At 30.1% G+C, this 22,559-nt stretch overlaps 1 long non-coding RNA gene across 1 annotated transcript; it reads left to right on the top strand.

The window, feature by feature from the left end:
- Positions 1-14,710: 14,710 nt before the first annotated feature.
- Positions 14,711-19,993, top strand: LOC139899114 (uncharacterized). The gene is made up of 4 exons (XR_011777318.1): positions 14,711-14,988; positions 16,710-16,795; positions 16,890-17,487; positions 19,766-19,993. It is a non-coding gene; the product is annotated as an uncharacterized lncRNA (long non-coding RNA).
- Positions 19,994-22,559: the final 2,566 nt, after the last annotated feature.

The following is a 22,559-nucleotide window of genomic DNA, read 5'->3' as shown; positions in this document are numbered from 1 at the left end:
AATTTTATTTTAACGGGTAGGTAATACCCGAGAAATACTTAAGTTCACATTAATATGTTACACTGTACATTTTCAATGATGTTTCGACAATCGTTAATTATACTCTATCCTTTCATAGCAATATACATCATTTCACAAAATTCAAGACAACCATTTTCCATACCAATTCAATTACATATTCTGATTTTGACAGATCAAAATCAAAGTCAAGATTTAAGAAGTGCCATCAATCTTAAATTCCTACATCCTTCAAAATCATACTTTAAATTCAAACTATACTAGAACATCACTTTCATTCACAGAACTCATAAAGATATTCGTATCATTCAAGATTCACAACGAATTCATTACACGGATATTGACGATGACAACCTGCATCTAAACCCTTCAAAATTCTTGAAAACATCTCAACTAAGGAACAATCGAGAGAATGAAACAATCACACGATACATACGAAGAATATATGCATATAGATATGCATTCAGAGGACACTTGAACCTAAGCAAAGGTTCAACACGTATCCGTGTCAGATTCTTTAGCATTATTATTACCTAAAATAACTTTACAATCCCTTTTTAAAATAGCGAATTTTATCACAGCTCCAAAAAGACAACTTCGACTTTTCATCCGGAGTAGCCTTATTATAACCTTGATATATACGTTGTCTTTTTGCCATCATTACTGGGGAACCTTTTATATTCCACCACATTAGTAGTAAGCTTACCAGCAACTTTATTGCTCTTTGACTTAAATCTCTCTGAAAGATCACTATAAAACCTTGTCATGCACCCATCTACATCTTGTAACAATAATTGTCATACCAAACCCCAGGAAGCATCAATAATTATTCTTGAATCTCACATCATTTCTGCATATACATATAACATTATTTCCTGGAATTATAATTCTGAAATTCGGAATAGCACTTCAGCCTACGAATCAGTACTATGAAGTTTTGAAAAAGCTGAATGAAGCAGCAGAAACTGTAGACAACCGTAACAGTCAAAAGTTGATGATAAAGAATATTGTGTTAGCAATGCACAGAAAAAGAGAAGGTTTGGAACTGAAAAACAGATTGAGCAAACCCTGAAGAAGGCTGTGGACAAATCACAAGGACGAAATCTACCTTCAAAGAATCCAAATGATTCGGTGTCTGCTAAAATCCTTAGCAAATACCTTGCTCCTTACTCTAAAACCCTTGCGGACAATATTCTTCATCATTCTCTTATCTTAAATATTCTAAGGTATCATCGTATCTTCCATTATAAATATCCTTCATATTTCTGAAGATATTTTCATAACCATTCTTATCTGAAATCATTTATTCCTTCGCGTTATCTGTATCACATCATAAAGAAAACTGTTTTAGTTTCTAAATATCTGAAACCTCTGAGTGTAAAGTATGAATATTTTTGAAGTAATGTTGAGAACTGAAGCATGAGTTAGTATAATATAATGACACTTGATCAACGTGATTATATTAAAGTAAGTCATGCTGAGTTTCTAAATGGAACGTAATGATTCAAAGAACATAACGTCATCATGTGCCATGTTACATGACTCTTACATTCAATCTAATCTCTAAACATATCAAGAACATATTCTATTGATAGTTCTATCTTTTCCTTTGGATTCTGATAATTTCACAAGTCAAATTGTGCTATTACAATTTCTCTCTTAGAGCATTAGCTATGTTCATTCCGAATTTCATATCTATGAATTCTAGACCATTATTCGCTTGACTTGAAGTCGAGAAAAGAAGACGGAAGCATGAAACTCCAAAATATAAGGAAAAATATAAGCACGAAGACAACGCAGAAATTACAAACCGTGTATATCGATGCGTATAGCAATATAAAGACACGGAAAAACTAAGAATACTATAAACCCAAGAGCATAGTAGAAATTAACGGATTCCTCCGGTGGAAGATGAAAAAGAAGAATGACAGATGTGATAGTCAAGAATATATCAAGAATTAAAACTGGATGGAGCATATTGACGAATGTTTTGGAAGTACGAAGAAAGTAAGAAAGTATAAAAGATGGGAGATGTGGAAATAAGGAAACGTAGGAGGTTGATTTATAGTAAAATATCCGACAGAGAAATCGAGACAGATTATTGCATTAAATCGAAGAGGATCATAATTTCCTTAATCGCCGAAGAATCAAATCTTATATAGATTACCAAGATTTTCTTTAATTTCGGAGATCAACCGTGATGACGTCAAAAGATAAGACGAATCCCTATTTTCTCATTTCACTCTTTTACGATAGCTTCACTCATACGTTTCGAGTAATCGAATTATTTTATCCATATTTCTCAATCATGATAAAACCCTATGAATCAACTTATATTCGTCATAATAATATTCTTATTGTTAGCCATGTCGACCTCGATCAAATTTCGGGACGAAATTTCTTTAACGGGTAGGTACTGTGATGACCCGGAAATTTCCGACCAAATTTAAACTTAATCTTTATATAATTTCAACTTGATAAGCAGTGAATTTTAATAAATCTTGAACCTCCGAAAAGAGTTTTACACAAGCTTTTGGTCACCCTTTTATTCCGACGATTCACGAACTTCATAACTTGATTTAATTGTTTAATTATTGTGTATATATATGGATTTATATATATTTAACTTGAAAATATGATAATTAAATATCTCATTAAGTATATTAACAAAGTATTATATATATATATATATATATATATATATATATATATATATTTTCATACTACTAATTTAAAGAGTTTTCAAACAATATATATATATATATATATATATATATATATATATATTACTATTTAAACGACGTAATTGACTTATGTTAAAATGTATTTACATATAATGTATTACGAGTGTTGATACATCCTTACAATTATTGAATACACTTTATAATATACCAATACATATAAAGGATAGCTATACTCGTATTTTCGTTCAATTTTCTCAAAGAATTCTACTCGCATTTATACGGTATTTTTACCCGTATTATACACAGCTTCTAGAAGTATTTACTATTGGTATATACCAATAGAAATCTGAAATTATTTGTGTAATATGTCATCCATGACCTAATCAATCTAATATGTCATGCATGACTTAATACAATTTAACTTATCTTAGATATTTTTACTAAAAGCTAAAATTATAAGCTTATAAATAAAGACCATTTTAACTCATTTTTACTCCACATTTTCTTAAACTAAAAACACACACTTGAATGCTCTTATATCATACTTTAATCTCATAAACTTTCCTATTCATAATTAAGGTAAAATACTTTCTCAAAATCCTTGTTCAATTCCTTGTATAGTTTCTATCTTATTATACTTATAAAACTTGTAAAAACTAGAACTTGTTTTGGTGAACACCAAGCTTGTTTGAAAAAACTAATCTAATCTTTCTAACTTAACTCTAATAACACTTATTTATATGTATTATGATGTTATATTAAGTTAATATAAGAACTTATAACTTGTACATATGAAGAACACCTTGAAACTTAACATATATCCTTTAATCTCCATTCGGTAAAAAGCCGGCTGTTTTGGGTTGAGAATTAAAAAACTATCTTAGACTTTGAGTTCGAGGCTAAGACTTTGGAAATATGTTAATATATGTAAATAAGACTTCCAGTATTTTTTTCATGATTTTAGACGAAGTGGAAGTATTTTATCAAAAATTATATATTGGGTGGATGCCGGAATTTTTCTAAATCTGTCCACCGACACAAAAAGAGGGTAAAGCTCTAAAAATTACTACTTGGGATGAACTTTCGAATTGGTTTTGTAAAATTTACTTCTTAATGAATCCATAGCAATTTGATTCACTTTAAACGGAGTTGTAATGAATATTTGACGAGCAAAACAAAATCTGCTAAAATTAACATTGTATGGACGAAATTTATATTATAAAAACTATATTAACCATATCCTTGTTAACTTTTAATATATCCTATATATATTTGGACATGTTACCAGTAGTATAACAAAATATTATAATCTTGGTTAATTCTGTGATTATATATATGTATAATAATATTCTTGGTACGTCTTAACACAATAAGTATACAATACGTTTTGATAAATCCTAAGACAATACGTACACAATACGTCTTAGTTTATTCTAAGACAATATGTATACAATACATCTCTGGGTTGATGCAGAGACAATACGTATACAATACGTCGTGGGGTAATTCTAAGATTATATATATATATATATATATATATATATATATATATATATATATATATATACCGATTATTGGACTGTTGGACTTTTCGGACTATTTTGGACTACTAACAAAGGACTACTAACAATGGACTACTAATATAAAATGTTAAAAATTATTATATAAGTATTCTATGAACTTGCTTTATTTTATTCATATGTCGTATTATTATCTGAATGATTATTATTGTTATAGGTTCGTGAATCCAAGGACGACGGTCATATTTTTAATAAGTTGAAAACTTATTATTAATATACTTTTACTACTGTGAGTATATAGTCCCATTTTTAAACTCTAAAAATATTTTGGGATGAGAATACATGCATTTTATGTTTTACGCCATGGACACAAGTACTTAAAATATATTCTACGTTGAGTTGTACCACCTTGCATATCTTCCCTAATAGCTTGGTAACTAATATTTACATATTGTAAGAACATGTAAGCGCGAATCCTATTGATAGATCTATCAGGTTTGACAACCCCAACCGGGCTAGTCGCTCTAGTATCGTAAATGGTTGCATAGTACTTCGTTTTTTACTACACTTGGTACAGTGTAGGGAGATTTCATAATAAAGGGAATATGCCACATTAATGGTTAAGTATGGTTAGCGAAGCGCTCAACAACTTATAGAATACTTTTATACACTTGCGAGTGTACATATATTTATAACTATAAAATCTTGTGGTCTATATTTATATCGATGAAAAACCTATATATCTCACCAACCTTTGTGTTGACTGTTTACGCATGTTTATTCTCAAGTCCTTAAGAAAGTCTTCTGCTGTTGCATTATCTGAGCAAGCTGTGCATGGAGTCTCATACTTTTATTTAAATAAAGTGTTGCATTCAATAAAATCTTTGTCATGTATTATATTCGACTGTTACGTCACGTGTGTAGTATTTGGAAATCGATGTATTTTGGGGATTATTTCTTAAATAATCGCCCACTTGTTTAAAACATGCATTATGTATAATAATGATGTGCTTTTTATGAAACGAATGCAATATTTTCTAAAACGTATCATATAGAGGTCAAATACCTCGCTATGGGACCAATGAGAACGTACTGCATTTATAGTAATATGGACGGGTCGTTTCAGGATAATTACAAGGTGATGGGTTAATGGTGGTGGTCGAGTTTAATAAACAGAAAAACAGATTGAAACAAAAAAATATAGTGATTCATAGGGGGAGAGAGAGATTGATAGAGAGGGACACGGTGGTTATGGACACTCGGTCAGGAACAAAAAGAATAGTAGGCTGTTTTCGTTGGTGGAAGAAGAAGATGAAGCTGTAACAGTAGCAGACAGGTCATTCGAAGGTTTTGATGGCTGTGGTGATCGTAACAATTCATGGTGGTTGGGTTTTGGGTGGGTCATTCTTGTATAGAAATAGGAAACAAGTTTCAATGGTTTTATGATGTTTGTTTATACTACACTGTTTAGCATGGTGATGGTTATTGAACTAAAATGGAAACGAGAAGTGAAGGTGATCCGGATAGGCGGTAGTTCATGGTGGTTGTCAAGGGTGTTGTAGGGTTGCGATTTTAGTTCTTGGGTTGGTAACCGAAAACAGAAACATAAAGATTGTAGCCGGTTGATGGTGTTGGTGGGTGGCGGTTTATAGAGGATGGTAGTCGATTACTCTTGATGGTGGTGAGCTTTAATGGCGGTTAGTAATGGTGGTTATAGGTGGTTATGAGACTGGTGTATGGTGTCGGTTGTGGCCGGTGATAGAAGGAGTATAGGAGAACATACGATGGTGTGGTGAGGTAGTGATAGTTGATCAAGCAACTTAAGGGTTTTTGGTTATGTATGTTTATATAACTATATAAGATGTAGTTAATGGCAAACACAAAAACAAAAACAGTGAATTTACAATTCATAAATTCAATATCACGGATGTAATCTTATAAGTGTGAGAAGACAAACATTAAATAGTAACATATAATAATAATAACAATAAGACACTGTGTTAATAGTAGTTAAAAGAAATTTTTCGTGAACCTTCTTTGTTTTGTTTGGTGACTCAAAAGCAAAGAGAAAGAAAATATAATATGAGTGTGTGTTGGCATGAAATCACGGGTAAACTAAAATATAGAAAAATAATATATCAGATTGTGATATGTACCCGAATTTGTTATCTGTCTCTTTAATTGATAATTAATAATTATATTATATTAATACTATTAATAATAATAAATAATAATAATCATAATAATAATCATAATAATAACTAAAATCAAAATTATAATAATGATAAAATAATTTTTTAATGATAATAATAATATTAGTAATAACAATAATAATAATAATATAACAAATTACATGTATCAAATTTCATATCTATACATTATATTATATATATATATATATATATATATATATATATATATATATATATATATATACACGCATATTTATTTACAAACAATTGTTCGTGAATCGTCGAAAATGGTCGAAGGTTAATTGAATTCATGAAAATAGTTCAAAATTTTTGAGACTCAACTTAACAGACTTTTCTTATCGTGTCAAAAATATTAAATCGTATTGAGAGTTTGATTTGAAATTAGTCAAAATTTTTCGGGTCGTCACAACGAAGAAGAAGACGAAGACGCGGACGAGGACGAAGACGGGGAGTAGTTTGCTTTTGTAATGTTTTTATTTTTATTTTTTAGGACTTTGTAATCTTTTTTATTTTATTTTAGGACTTTGTAATGTTTTTTTTTTATTTTTAGGAATTTGTAATGTTTTTTTTTGTATTTTTAGGAATTTGTAATATATTTTTTTATTAATAAAATGTTTATTTTTAAGATTTTAAATGTTATATATAAGTTAATAAAATAAAAGTTTAATATAAAAAAATAGACGTGAGACTAAGTGATGGGTACGTCATGAATGTTAGCAGTTAGTGGTTGGTTAGTGATGAGAAGAAGGTGCTGATGTCATAGTTAAGAATGGTCTAACTTTCTTTAATTTCAGTCAAAATTATATGATAATATAACTAATCTTCCAGTAACATATTGAAATAAATGTTGGTCTAGCTGGTTATCATTCGGGTTAACATCGTAGGTTACCTATGTGTTCGAATCTTGCTTCCCTTTTTAAAAAAAAAAAAATGGTTATGTCAACTTTTTTTTCCTCCAACTTTTTCTTACTTTAAGTTATTTTTTATTTCTTTTACTAAAATTTCCTTTTTATTTTTATATTACTCTTTCTCATTTTCTTCCTAACTTTTAATCTTTAATTTTATAACTTTTGTGACTGCAAAACTAAAAGTTGTCTTAACAAAAAACCACACACCCCTAAATTACTTGTACACTGAAAATAGTTAACCACTTACTTAACATGACATGATTCAATCAAATTAGTGTACCACTGTTTTATGCATTGATTTAACTCTTAATGATTGTCTTACGGGTTGTCATTTAATAAATTCTTAGTTTTTGTTATAATTTAGGAGTTTATAACTACCTTTGATGGCTTGGTTCTTGACAATAGACTACAAATATTAAAGAAGATAGAAGTAGAGAGCAAAACATAATTTTGTTCAAAATGATGGGGTGATAAATATGGTAGTTTACACCCATATTTATAGCAAATAAGTTATAGTACATGGTAGGTGATACAGTAATAAAATATATAATATTGTCAGCCACAATTGACTTTACAACACTCCCCCTTGGATGAAAATTTTAGTTCATTATAGAGCAACTAGTACTGCCTCATTAAAAACCTTGCTAAAGAAAAACCCAGTGGGATAAAAACTTTAGTCAAGGGAAAAAGAGTGCAGTATAGAGTTGACTCCCCCTCAAGTAGATATCGCTTCAGCTGTTACATCTTTTGAACATGTCTCATGCAAATGTTATGAACGTGTGTTCTGAAAATAGCAGTTGGAAGTGCTTTGGTGAAAAGATCAGCAGAGTTTTTGTTGGATTGTATATATCTCATTTCAATCTGGTTATCCTTAATGAGATTTTGAATGTATGAGAAGAATCTAGGAGGTATGTGTTTTGATCGGTCACTTTTGATATACCCTTCTTTCATTTGTGCTATGCAAGCCGCATTATCTTCATAGATAGTTGTTGGACTTTTATCGCATTCTAGTCCACAAGAATCAGTAATGAGTTGTGTCATTGATGTCAACCAAAAACATTCCCGAGTAGCTTCATGTAATGCAATCACTTCGCCATGATTTAATGATGTTGCAACAAGTGTTTGTTTTTGAGAACGCCATGATATTGCAGTACCTCCATTTAGGAATACATATCTATTTTGAGATTTAGCTTTATGTGGATCAGATAAATAACCTGCATCTGCATAACCAACCAAATCTTGTTTTGATTCATTAGAATAAAATAATCCTAAATCAGTAGTTCCTCGAAGGTATCGAAATATGTGTTTGATCCCATTCGAGTGTCTTTTGGTAGGGCTGTGAGCTGAACATTGCTAACAAATAAACTACAAAATAAATGTCAGTTCTTGTACAATTTGTAAGATATATAAGAGCCCCAATTTCACTAAGATATGGAACTTCTAATCCAAGAAGATCTTCACGGGGACGAAATTGATCTGTGTCAATATTTAGTGATCTAACAACCATATGAGTACTTAATGATTTTGTCTTGTCCATATTAAAATGTTTTAAAATCTTTTCTGTATAAGTTGTTTGATATACAAGTAGGTCATTAGACATATGCTCAATTTGCAAACCAACGTAATACTTGGCTTTTCCAAGATTTTTCATTTCAAACTCTTTCTTTAGAAGTTGAATGAATTCATAGATTTCTTTATTTAAGATAATTGACATAAATAACTACCATCACATATCCGAACATTTTTTTTTTTAAAAACACATGTTCAAATAAGATTATTTGTATACTCTTTTTCTTATCAAGTAATCACTTAATCAGTTATACTATTATATCAACCCATATAAAAATCTTTGTGATTCAATGGAATACATTTCTTTGGGTTTTACATTAGATGTTTCTGATACCTTAAACCTTTCATGGATATTCATGTATATATCACTATCAAGTGATTCATTTAAATAAGTAGTAATAACATCCATGAGATACATTTCTAAATTTTAGAAACTGTTAGGCTGATTAAGTATCTAAAAGCAATTGCATCCATAACAGGAGAATAAGTTTTCTTCATAATCCATTCATGGTCTCTAAGAGAAATCTTGAGTTACAAGTCTAGCTTTATCATGTAACTTCATTTTTTCTCATTTCTTTTTCTGATAAAAATTTATTTGTATCCCATACGTTTCAAATCTTTAAAAGTGATAACTATTGATCCGAAAACTTTTCTTTTATTGAGCGATTCAAATTTAGCTCGTATTGCTCTTTTCCAATGATCCCAATCATGTCTATTTTTCATGATAGATTTTGGTTCTGGATCATCATGATCATTCATGATGTCATATGCAACATTATATGAAAATATCTCATCAAGATTTTTCATGTCATTTCGGTTCCATAATATTTTTTGAATGTGCATAATTGATTGCAATTTCCGTATTGAAATCATCAATCTCCTCTGCAGAAGGAGTATTGATTTGTGGTTCTTCTTGAACACTTTCTTTTACCTCATTATCAGCTGATTTTCTTTTTCGAGAATTTTTTTTAATCTTTGGAACCAATTGGTCTCCCACGTTTCTGGCGTGGCAAAGACTCATGAGTGACATTATTGTCAGCTTTTAGAATTTCAATTCTAGCTGAAGCATTTACTGCTAGTATATATGATTTAGTCACTACTTTTTGTATCTGTAAATACATCGGGTAATTTATTTGCAAGTTCTTGCATATGTATTATTTTTTAACTTTCTTTTCGAATTCTTTTGTGCGATGATCAAGATACATTAATTTATGTTCACATCATGAAACATCTTTTTCTTTATTTTTCATTTCTCCCCCTAATATAGGGAACAATTTTTCATTATAATGACAATCAGCAAAATGTGCTGTAAAAATATCACCGTCATGGGTTCAATATATCTTATAATTGAATATGTTTCATATCCAACATATATTCTCATCCTCCTTTGAGGACCCATTTTAGAGCGTTGTGATTGTGCAACTAGAACATACACTGCACAATCAAATGTCTTAATGGTGTGAAATATTTGGCTCTTGGCCAAGATCAAGTTGTAGAGGAGAATATTTATGAGTCGCACTTTGTTTAATGTGAAATAAAGTCGCAGCATGTAAATTTGCATGTCCTCATATAAATTCCGAGAGTTATGTACTCATTTTTAATGGTTTAGCTATTAGTTGCATGCTTTTAATTATTGATTCAGCTATACCAATTTTTTTTTTTTATGCACATGAGCAACTGGATGTTCAATAACAATCCCTATAGACATATAATAATCATAAAATGCTTGAGATGTTGACTCACCAACATTATCAAGTCTCACCCTTTTAATGGTGTAATCGATAAATGTGCTCTCAATTTAATAATTTGTGCAAGAAACTTTGCAAATGCCATATTACGGCTTGATAACACACAAACATGAGACCATCCGCTAGATGTGTCTATTAGAACCATGAAATATCAAAATGGTCCACATGATGGATGAATTGGTCCATATATATAACCTTGAATTCTTTCAAGAAACATTGGTGATTCTTTCTCAATATTTTTTTCATTAATCACCATATGTGCTTTTCATTAATCACCATATGTGCTTTTTCATTAATCACCATATGCGCTTTTCATCATATATCCTTTTCACCATATGTGCTTTTAATCATATGCGCTGCGCTTTTCATCATATGCACTTTTCATCATATGCGTTTTTAATCATATGCGCTGTGCTTTTAATCATATGCGCTGCGCTTTTCATCATATGCGCTTTTCATAATATGGGCCTTTTTATCATATGCGCTTTTTAATTATATGTGTTGCGCTTTTTATCATATGCGCTTTTTACCATATCCATTATGATATATATCAGTGAAACTTAACAAATTTCTCTTTGATTTTGGGAGAAAACAAAGCATTTTTTATCAGAAAATTCGTACCATTTGGTAATATGAATTTTTTTTCCTTTTCCGTTCATTATCCATAATATCATTTTCCATCGATCTATCCTCATTCTTGTTACCATTTACCATATCATCATCATTAAATCTTGTTATCATTTAAGCACTAATACAATCCAATATTATTTGCATCATCTATGACCCACCATTATTTATAAATCATCGAAATAATAATTAAAAAATTATCGATTGACTATGTTGCATTTCAATTGCAAAAGATGGATTTATTTCTTTTTCCTTACCCCACTTAAAAAAGTTGACAACCTCTCCACTTGAAGTGATAACTAAAATACAGAGCAATAATATGAATCAAGAAACAAATTTGAACCTCAAGTTTCAATATTTTTATTTTGCAATCACAAGTGTACCATGAACCAAAAGTAGAAGTAACAAAAACAAACGATAAAATGATATTCCTTCATTTGATTTAAATCAATGAAATATTTCTTATATTTGATCATAGTGTGTATGCTACCATTATCTACAATACATAGGTCTTTACACTTTACCCTATATTATATGCAAAAGAAATTGAGAGTGGAATTAATCAAGGACTTGTGGGTCTAACTTTAATCAATGATACGGAGTATATTATGAGGACAAAGGCTACTGCGAAGAGGGATCGATCAACCACACACGAAGCAAAAATACTTTGCTTATATGTTTTTTTTTTATTGTTGAAAAATGTATGGTTAAATGGATTTATGTGTTTCAAGTTTTATCAATATTTTATTTTGGGATTTTTTTTTATTTGGATAGCCCTTCTTAAATATTATACGAAAGTCAAAACAAATTGTGACATGATTTTGACCGCTTCTTTTCCAGTTGCTTTAATTAATTATACACTTCTTTTACGTGTTTTCGTTTGATATCCTGTCAATTATTGATGTCAAACTCACTAGTCAATAATTCAATATGAACATCGTCTTTTTTCTATATTTATATTTAAATGGCTATTTTCAAGATCTGAGATATATATATATATATATATATATATATATATATATATATATATATATATATATATATATATATATATATATATATATATATATTAGTGTATATATATATAGTTAGTATATATATTTAGTATATGCAGCATAATAAATTTAAAAGTTATGTGTACAAATTAATATTTACTCTCCCAATAAATTGATGGTGTTTGTGATTATCGAGATAAAAGACGATAGATGATTGAGTGTAAATCTAGACAAACTAATTTAATTATTTGTTGGTCTAACAACTCAAACCCAATAGTAATCCTTGTGTATCCCTTTTCTCAATTGACGATTCAGTTTGTTTTCATATTTTAATTACATCAATAAACCAAAAATTATCTCATAGCTACAACTATTCTCTACTCCTCCCTTCTTGTATCTATTGAAGTGTTAGATGTATTATCTTCCCACAAAAATTCCTTTAAAAGATTGATAATGGTGATTAACTGATTTATTTGAATTTTTAACAACTATTGTAAAAGAAATTCATGGTGATGAACTGACTTCTTCGACTTTTAAAATTTGATAGTTTAACTTTTTTTTTTTTTTTTTGTACAAACGATAATATGCATCTTCAGACTTTTAACAAGGTAATTTGTTCCATTTCAATATTCCATTTATATCTACTATTTTTTTTTTAAACTAGTAATCTTCTTTAGCAAACATCATGTTCCCTTCTTCAAATTATTTAACGAGCTCGAACTTTGTTTTACGAGCCGAACAAAATTTAGTTTAGATAATTAACGAGCTTATAACTAGTTATAATTCAGGCAGTATAACCGATCGTATATAACTTAAATAACATAAATATAAATGTTAGTGAAGTTAATAAAAGTTAGATTACAGAAATATAATTCAGGCGGTATAACCGACCATATATAACTTAAATAACATAAATATAAATGTTAGTGAAGTTAATAAAAGTTAGATTACAGAAATATAATTCAGGCGGTATAACCGACCATATATAACTTAAATAACATAAATATAAATGTTAGTGAAGTTAATAAAAGTTAGATTACATAAATATAATTCAGGTGGTATAACCAACCATATATAACTTAAATAACATAAATATAAATGTTAGTGAAGTTAATAAAAGTTAGATTACAGAAATATAATTTTACTTATGATGATAATAATATTTACCTTACTAATAAATAATAAAAGATATCGTTAAAGAATTTCTTACCTTGATTAGTGACTTGTGCTTGCTTAGATAAACCTTGATTATACGGAGCACTTCGTGCTGATAACGTGTTATAATTTAGGAGTTTATAACTACCTTTGATGGCTTGGTTCTTGACAATAGACTACAAATATTAAAGAAGATAGAAGTAGAGAGCAAAACATAATTTTGTTCAAAATGATGGGGTGATAAATATGGTAGTTTACACCCATATTTATAGCAAATAAGTTATAGTACATGGTAGGTGATACAGTAATAAAATATATAATATTGTCAGCCACAATTGACTTTACAACAGTTTTATCATTTAAATTTTCCTTTTTGTACTGATTTGTGTTTTTTACAGGGGCGAAACTAAGTGGGGCAGAAGGCGTTCTCCTTCAGTGGATTTTTTTCAGTGTAAAAATTGAATTTTTCGATTTTGCCCCAGTGAATTTTTTTTTACCCCAAAATCTACATAATTTGCCTTAAAACCTACATATTCTGTCAAAAAACCTTCAAATTTTGCCTAAAATTTTCCAACTTTTGCCCAAAACCCTTCAAATTTTACCCAAAAACTTTCAACTTCTACCCAAAAACCTTCATAATTTTCTAAAAACCTCAAATTTTTGCCCCAAACCTTCATATTTTGTTCAAAAAAATTGCTACGGTTTTACTTTTTTTTGCTCTCGGTGAAAAAAATCCTAGTTGCGCCACTGATGATTTTTATGTATTTGAATTACAAGTTATGAGAAAATTACGCATTACGCATAGCGAATGATACACTTTTAAATTTAATTATTGCTGAGTTCAAACGTGTATGCACTAATAATAAATTCGTAAAAACATTTTACCACAAATAAAATAAGGTCTGCAGCAATGTACAGCTAACCCCCAAATTTTGTTTTAGCTAATTAATATTAATATTAATTAATTTTAATATTAAATTAATATTAATATTAATATTATTAATATCTATACTTCTATCTATATCTATATCTATACTTCTATATCTATACTTCTATCTATCTATCTATATCTATATCTATACTATATATAATAACAAAATTGAAAATAGATCATTTTAAATTGCTTCAACTAATCTTAGTCCTAGCCATTCATTAATTAATGATAACTAATCTAGATCATCCATTTTTTACTAATATTCATTACGACCTAATCAAGTACCTGATTTATTTGATTAACAAATTACCCTTTTGTTAAAAAAAATTGTGCGGCCTCTCATTCTAATTTTAGGGGTTTCGGGTTCAGCATTCTTCATTCACATTCACGACATCCATATGAAAAAACCCTAGCTCTCTCCCTAAAATTGTCAAAAACAAATTCAAACAAATTTTGAATCGATTGCGTTCGAATATGCAAAACCCTATTTCCTCTAAAAAAAAATACGACTCTCAAAAAACCCTAATGTGAAGCTAAACGATCATGATAATCTCCGTTTCAATCCAGTCCCAAATTTAATCATCAAATCGTTCGTATTACTTTGATAGTAAATTATGGTAAGTAAGAATTCATCTTCTATATCAAAATAGTTTTTTTTTTTTTTTTTTTTTGCTTTTTAAATTAACGTTTTTTTTTTTTTTTTTTTTGTTGTTGTTGAATCGTTTAATGGAACAAGTAGTATGATTGGATATGATAGTTAATTTTATTTCTTTGAAATTTTAGATACATGATTGGATCACTATTTTTTGTTTTTTTTTTCTTTTTTTTTTTGTAGAAAATTTGGATATGACAGAATTAAAGGCTTAATATGCAAAATATCATATGTTTAGGATTTTGGTTTTGGCCTTTCGTATAAATCTATATCAGTTATCGTGTAACACTTCTAGAATAGTATAATAAAGTGGTTTGAATTGAATCATTTTTTAATGTTCATAAGTTTTTTATGAAAGTGAATAAGGTTATGATTTATAGTTGTATTAAATTGTAATCTGTTGTTCATTCCTATTTTTCATTCTTAAAATCATATTAGTTGTTTTCAGGAAGAATACTGATTTATAGTATGCATCTACGACATATGATAAATTTAATCTAATACTTTGTTTGTGTTAATAGTAGGTTTTATTTATTGTTTTCATATTTGCACAATAAGATTTTTTGTTGATAACTATTCTTGATAAATTTTATATTCTTATTATATATAAAAAGTTTGCCCTGTAAAATGTTTCTATTCAATCTGTTTTCGACCTAGCCTCTTACTACAAATATTTCATGTCACTAGGTATGCTAAATGATGCAAGTTTTGATATAAAGTTGCACTTGATATAAAACCAAATTGATGCAGTTTTGGTGACTTATATTTTGTTTCCAACACGAAATGTTTCATATAAATGTTTTTATTACATTTATTGTACAACTACATACATAACTATAACTAGTTATTCTATAGTTACACTATATATACCCCTCCACATAGTATATATGCACCTGTATCTATTTATATGTATTTAGGCTATATACATGTACCGTTGCATATGTGTGTATCTATATATGTATCTATGTATCTAAGTAACATGTATTGGTGTTTGTATGATTGTCTGTCTTGTTTCTGTACCTAGGTATATATATCTACGAATTTATCTATATGTATATATGTTTAAGCATGGGTTTTTATCCATGCTTATGAGTTATGTGTGGTGCGTGTATATATATATATATATATATATATATATATATATATATATATATATATATATATATATTTATTTATTTTGTTTGTCTGTATGTCTACTTGATTTTAAATGGTTTTGTGCTCTATATGATTCATGCTATTTGCCCTACTGTTGTGCAATACTGCTATTTGTGTTCCCTTTTTGGTTACTGTGTTTGGTTGCATCTTGCTAGGCGCACATAACCCTTACAGGTACGTATCTTTTGCCCTATCTATTTCGTTTTTATGAGCACATCTGGCCGGAGGTCCTTTTTGGAAGCAATCTCTTTTGCTCTAGAGTAGAGGGAGGGACGACCTTATCTAGGCGCGGGTTCTATACTCGCGGGTGGAGTAGCGACTTCCTTCTAATCTAGGGTACGAGGAATGATTGTCTACACCCACCTCTCCCATACCCCACTTTTGTGGGATTGGGTATTGTTGTTGTTGTTGCTGTTATGACTAGAATGATACAACTTATTTTTGGAGTTTTAGTCTGATTTTACCCATTGTGTATGATAATATGGTTATTATTGTATATTTAATTAAATCTCAATACATGCTCTGTTTCAGCTGGATCACTATCTCTCAATGCAGGTGTTCTTTGGCTAAGTATTATGGGCCTTTATTGTGATTTTGAAAGACAAAAATAAGCCAAGGTATTTGGATTTATATTCACAATATATCATAAAATGTATATGGTTATAATAGTGATCTGACCATTTATGATTAAAATATTGCATTTTATTTTAGAGTAATAGTGAAGGTCAATCATCGCAGGCAACAATCGAGTCACTGTTACATTATTGGTTTGCTGATGTTGGTTGGTCACTTGGCTTAACTGATTTCTTATTGCCAAGACCCGGGGACGATGTGGAACAAGAAAAATGGAACTCAAGATACAGTAGGGCAGGATAGGCTACCTGCTCGATTAGGAGTATAAGATCGCGCGTTTGTTGTATTTATGGATCCGGAGATATGAATATGAGAAGAGGCTAATACAAGTATTTCAAGCGGAAAAAAATTCCAACTAAGTTACTTTATCTACATGGAGTTTGACTCAACTTTTAACTCAAAATCATGTCATTTGATTAATTTATTCGCTAATAATAGGCTAATTTCTATTTCTGAACTATTATGTATCATGAATCACAATAATGTATATGATATACAGATCCAACCAAACAAGCGTTACTAGACTGGTCAATGCACTATAAAATAATGATGCAACCATGCAACAACCATGCATATAAGAATCTGATGTATTGAGTTTTGATATTTACAGTTTTGTTTTGATCTTGGAGAGCTTGTGACCATGCAGCAACCGTGGAATTGACTCAGTCCTTCTCGGGTTAGTCTGTTTAATAATAATTGATTCTGACATAGATGGCGCAAGATGGGTGGGTAGGGAGTACTCTGTAATGGGTAAACCCAAGGTTTTTTGTTCAATTTAGAAAGAGTACTCATGGATTGACTTAATTATAACTAATTCGTTCAAAATCACCGACAATAGAAAATTAAATATGTTTCATGGTGATTGAGATCATATAATAAAGATTAGTGTGATGACCCGGAAATTTTTGATCAAATTTAAACTTAATCTTTGTATGATTAACATTTCCGACACGATAAGCAAAGTCTGTAATATTGATTCTCAAAATTTTTGAACTAATGTTATATATTCAGTTAACCTTTGACTATTGACTAACGATTCATGAACATCTATTTGAAAATATATATATATGTATATATATATATATATATATATATATATTGGAATATTAATTATTCATAAATAACTTGCAATGTGTATTTAAAAACTGATTTATGTATATTAAAAAGATATATACATATATATAATTTCAAGTTATTTAGTAAACGATAGTAACATTCGTTTATTGATTCGATTGATATTTAGATAAATTAACTAAAGCATTTAAGATGAACCAGTAAAACACTAATTTGCTACAGTATTTTCAAATTGCTACAGTACCCAAAATACTTTCGAAAATCACTATTTGCTACAGTGAAATTGACTTTGATACAGTGAATTGCTACAGTAAAACACTATTTCAAAATGAAAATGTATGTATTATATAATAACAAATAGCGAGACGATGATTTATAGAAGTAAATGACCAAAACACTCAAATGTATAAGTTATACCTCGACTGGTATAGCTTATGGATGATTTAAGACTATATTTTGACAAAGGTACGATTCACGAAACGAAAAGTACTAGTTTTCTCAGCGTACGAAAGGGCATTCGAAAAACCGAAACCGGGACATAAGTCGAGTGACAACGTACGACTTATCGGAACAAAAATTACAAGTCAACGATGCATGTGAATTTAATATAATATATAATTAATTATATAAATTAAATATATTATATATATTATATTATATTAAATTATGTCGACGAGCTAAATTACAAAAATTTGTGAGCTGGAAAAACGGGCCATGCGATCGCATGGCAAATGGCCTTCAGAACCATGCGATCGCATGGGGTCTGAATTCAGGCCACACCTATAAAAGCTCGAGCATATCTGTTTCTGATTCATTCCATTACTCCGTATTTATTTACTTATTATATTATTATTATTATTATTATTATTATTATTAAGAATATTATTAATATTAAATCTTATTATTATTAATATTATTCTTATTATTAGTAGTACACATAAAATACTACGACGAGGTTTTGCTCGAATAAATTCAAAACAAGTTTTCGAGCGAGTTAAAACTAAGGAAATTATGGGTTATTGCCAAGGAGGTTATGGGTAATGTTCGGGGGTATATTTGTGAATCAAACCTAGTGTTTATCATCTTCGTTACTTCTACGTACTATCCTACAATATTGAATCTCAATATTGATACGTTGAGATCTACGGTTATTTGGTAATCCGTGTTTCGGTCACATTTTGGTGAACGACTTTATATGCTGCTAAGGTGAGTTTCATATGATCCCTTTTACTCAATATATTTTTGGGCTGGGAATACATGCGACTGTTTATAAATACTAGATTTATATGCGTGAGTTTCATATGATCCCTTTTACTCAATATATTTTTGGGCTGAGAATACATGCGACTGTTTATAAATACTGAAAATACTAGATTTATATGCGTGAGTTTCATTTGCTCCCTTTTTAAATGCTTTTGCAATATATATTTTTGGGCTGAGAATACATGCACTTTATTTTAAACAATGGACACAAGTACATACTAAATTCTATACTGAGTTTGAACCGAAAATCCCTTAGCTTTGGTAACTAGTAACTGCCGGTTATAAGAACTGGTGGGCGTGAGTAGTAGTATATGGATCCATAGGGCTTGATATCCCCGTCCGAGCTAGAGCACTAGCCTTTTAACGGACGTATGCTATTTGAGAAGCGTACACGTTGGTTTGCGTGTATTATTAAGATGATTATACAAAGGGTACAAATTATATATACGTTAAGTTTAGTTACCAGGGTGCTCAATTTCGTAGAATATTTTGATAAACGTTTCTGGATTGAACAACTGAAATCTTGTTATCCACCTTTATATACAGATTATGCGCAACATTAAAACTATGAACTCACCAACCTTTGTGTTGACACTTGTTAGCATGTTTATTCTCAGGTTTCCTAGAAGTCTTCCGCTGTTTGCTTAGATGTTAGACAAGCTATGTGCATGGAGTCTTACATGACATATTTTTCAAGGAAACGTTGCATTCACCAAATCATCACCATGTATCTTATTTTGACTGCATTGTCAACGGAAATACTGTTGTAAACTATTATTTATGGTGATTGTCTATATGTAGAAATCATCAGATGTCGAAAACCTTTGATTTAAATATTCATTTAAGGTGTGTCTTTTCAAAGAATGCAATGCTTACAAAACGTATCATATAGAGGTCAAATACCTCGCAATGAAATCAATGAATGACGTGTTCGTCCATATGGATTTGGAGCGATCGTCACAATTAGTCTGTTGTATTCAATTATGATTGACAACTCAGTTTATATGATTTCCAACTTCTACAGTGAGCCAACAAAAAAATGGCAACAAACAATCTCCAACACAACATCACTTATATTCGAAAGACAAACAAGATCTAATCATCTGCCAGCTATTAAATACCCCAACACTCAACAACGCTTAAACTTCAACACTTTGGCTAACAACCAAGCAAACACGTAATAACATACATCTTTTGCAGTCACGTAATAACCATTCAATTTATATAAGTTCCACATATAGCAGAAACTAAACTCGGAACCAGGAAAGCACAGGCAATTCACAGACCACGACAAAGAGGTTGCTACTCCTCGGAACCGAGGCAAGGACACTAGAAAAGGGTATAGAAACAACCTACATGAACCTATTAATACCTATATATAATGGTTGTATGTATATGTATATGTACTGTTACTAAACCTGGAAAATGGGTCGGGTTGGGTCGAGACCAAATGGGTTTGGGTCAAAACAGGTCATAGGTCGAACGGGTCTCAAAATTCAAACGGGTTGAACGGGTCGGGTCCAAATGGACTGGTCGGGCTGAGACTCATTTTTCCTTATTAATTGTTTACCTAAAAAGTAACTTATTTAAAAAAAAAAAAAAAAAAAATTTATTTATATTACTTTTTTTAGAAAGAGTTTACATTTTCTGAAATGTCGCCAAAGCAAGCTGCCAGGAGAAGTATGTTTGTGGGGACTCTCTCTTTTTACCTAAAAGTACGTATGTCTTTGTGCCTGCTGCTACTTATGAAACACCAGCAGCACCTTCTAGCAAAGAATTCTCGGTACTAGAAAATTGGCCTATAACAGGAGGTATATTTTTTGTTACGATGCGTTAGTTACTTGAATTATTTTAGTCTGGTGAACCTTTTTTTCTTTTTCTACATTAATTCTGTGTTAATATTGACAATTATAGGTACAGATTTTTGTGTTCCATTTCATGAATTTATACACCAGTCATCTTTCGATAAAGTCGAATCACGAATGTCATCCATCATCACACGATAAAGTGTACTATGCAATCAGGTCTGCTCTTGCAACCTATTTAAAAGTATACACGCCTATGCTCCTCCTGTTACTTTTCAAAGACCTGTTGATAAACACATGTTGCTACAGTCCTTCTGAGCCATTTTGAGCAGATATTGCACCAGTACTTATCTTGCCATTCTGTAGTTAAGCAAACTGGTGGTCATGGAAAGTGATTTTTAATTTAATTTATGGCGATATCTTGCCATTCTAAATAACATCGTTGTTATATTTAGACCGTAATGTAATGGGTATTATATTTAGAACGTAATGTAATAAGTGTTATATTTAGAACATAGTGTAATGGGTACTACTATAATTTGGTGCATATACCCAAAGACTTAGGTGAGGACGTCGGCTTTGAAAAGATACTTCATTTAAAAGGAAAAAAAAAAAATCATGTTTTCACTTTTTGTATTTGGCATATGTGGAGAACGGTTCATTACCATTTTTCTTTTAATAAATGCAAACTTTTTTGATATAGTAATAACCTAACAAAAACTACATAAAATTTAATTAGTCCAACAATTCAATTTTTAATTTGTTCATAAAAAAACCCGCGAATTCGCGGGTCTTAAGCTAGTTAATATTAATATTAATATTAATATTAATATTAATATTAATATTAATACTTACATACTAAATATGATGAGAATGTTTGTAGTTTCATTATATGATGAGAATGTTTGTAGTTTCATTTATATCGGATTGTAGTTTCGAGTTTGCGTTCACACATACTAAATATGATGAGAATGTTTATAGTTTCATTTATATCGGATTGTAGTTTTGAGTTTGCGTTCACATTACAACTGGCCCCTTAACGGCTATATTTACACAACGACCCCCTCAAGTTTACACTTTTTCAGGGATTAAAAGTGTAAATATATAATTTTATTAAAATAAAAGAATTTAATTCCACCCGAATTTATAACAGGCCCTATCTTCTCGTTCGGTGCGGCTTAAATTTTTCCGAGACCACTGTTCAAATATGATGAGAATGTTTGTAGTTTCATTTATATCGGATTGTAGTTTCGAGTTTGCGTTCACACATACTAAATATGATGAGAATGCTTATAGTTTCATTTATATCGGATTGTAGTTTTGAGTTTGCGTTCACATTACAACTGGTCCCTTAACGGCTATATTTACACAACGACCCCCTCAAGTTTACACTTTTTCAGGGATTAAAAGTGTAAATATATAATTTTATTAAAATAAAAGAATTTAATTCCACCCGAATTTATAACAGGCCCTATCTTCTCGTTCGGTGCGGCTTAAATTTTTCCGAGACCACTGTTCAAATCGGAAAAATCTTATGAACCCAACGGGACTAACTATACGCGAAACGGATAATTTTAAAAAACACTAAACACAACGATAACCCGTA

Source organism: Rutidosis leptorrhynchoides, chromosome 3 (assembly GCF_046630445.1).
Source record: "Rutidosis leptorrhynchoides isolate AG116_Rl617_1_P2 chromosome 3, CSIRO_AGI_Rlap_v1, whole genome shotgun sequence".
NCBI lineage: Eukaryota > Viridiplantae > Streptophyta > Magnoliopsida > Asterales > Asteraceae > Rutidosis > Rutidosis leptorrhynchoides.
Note: the sequence above shows the minus strand (reverse complement) of the source record. Positions and strands in the feature narration are given on the sequence as shown.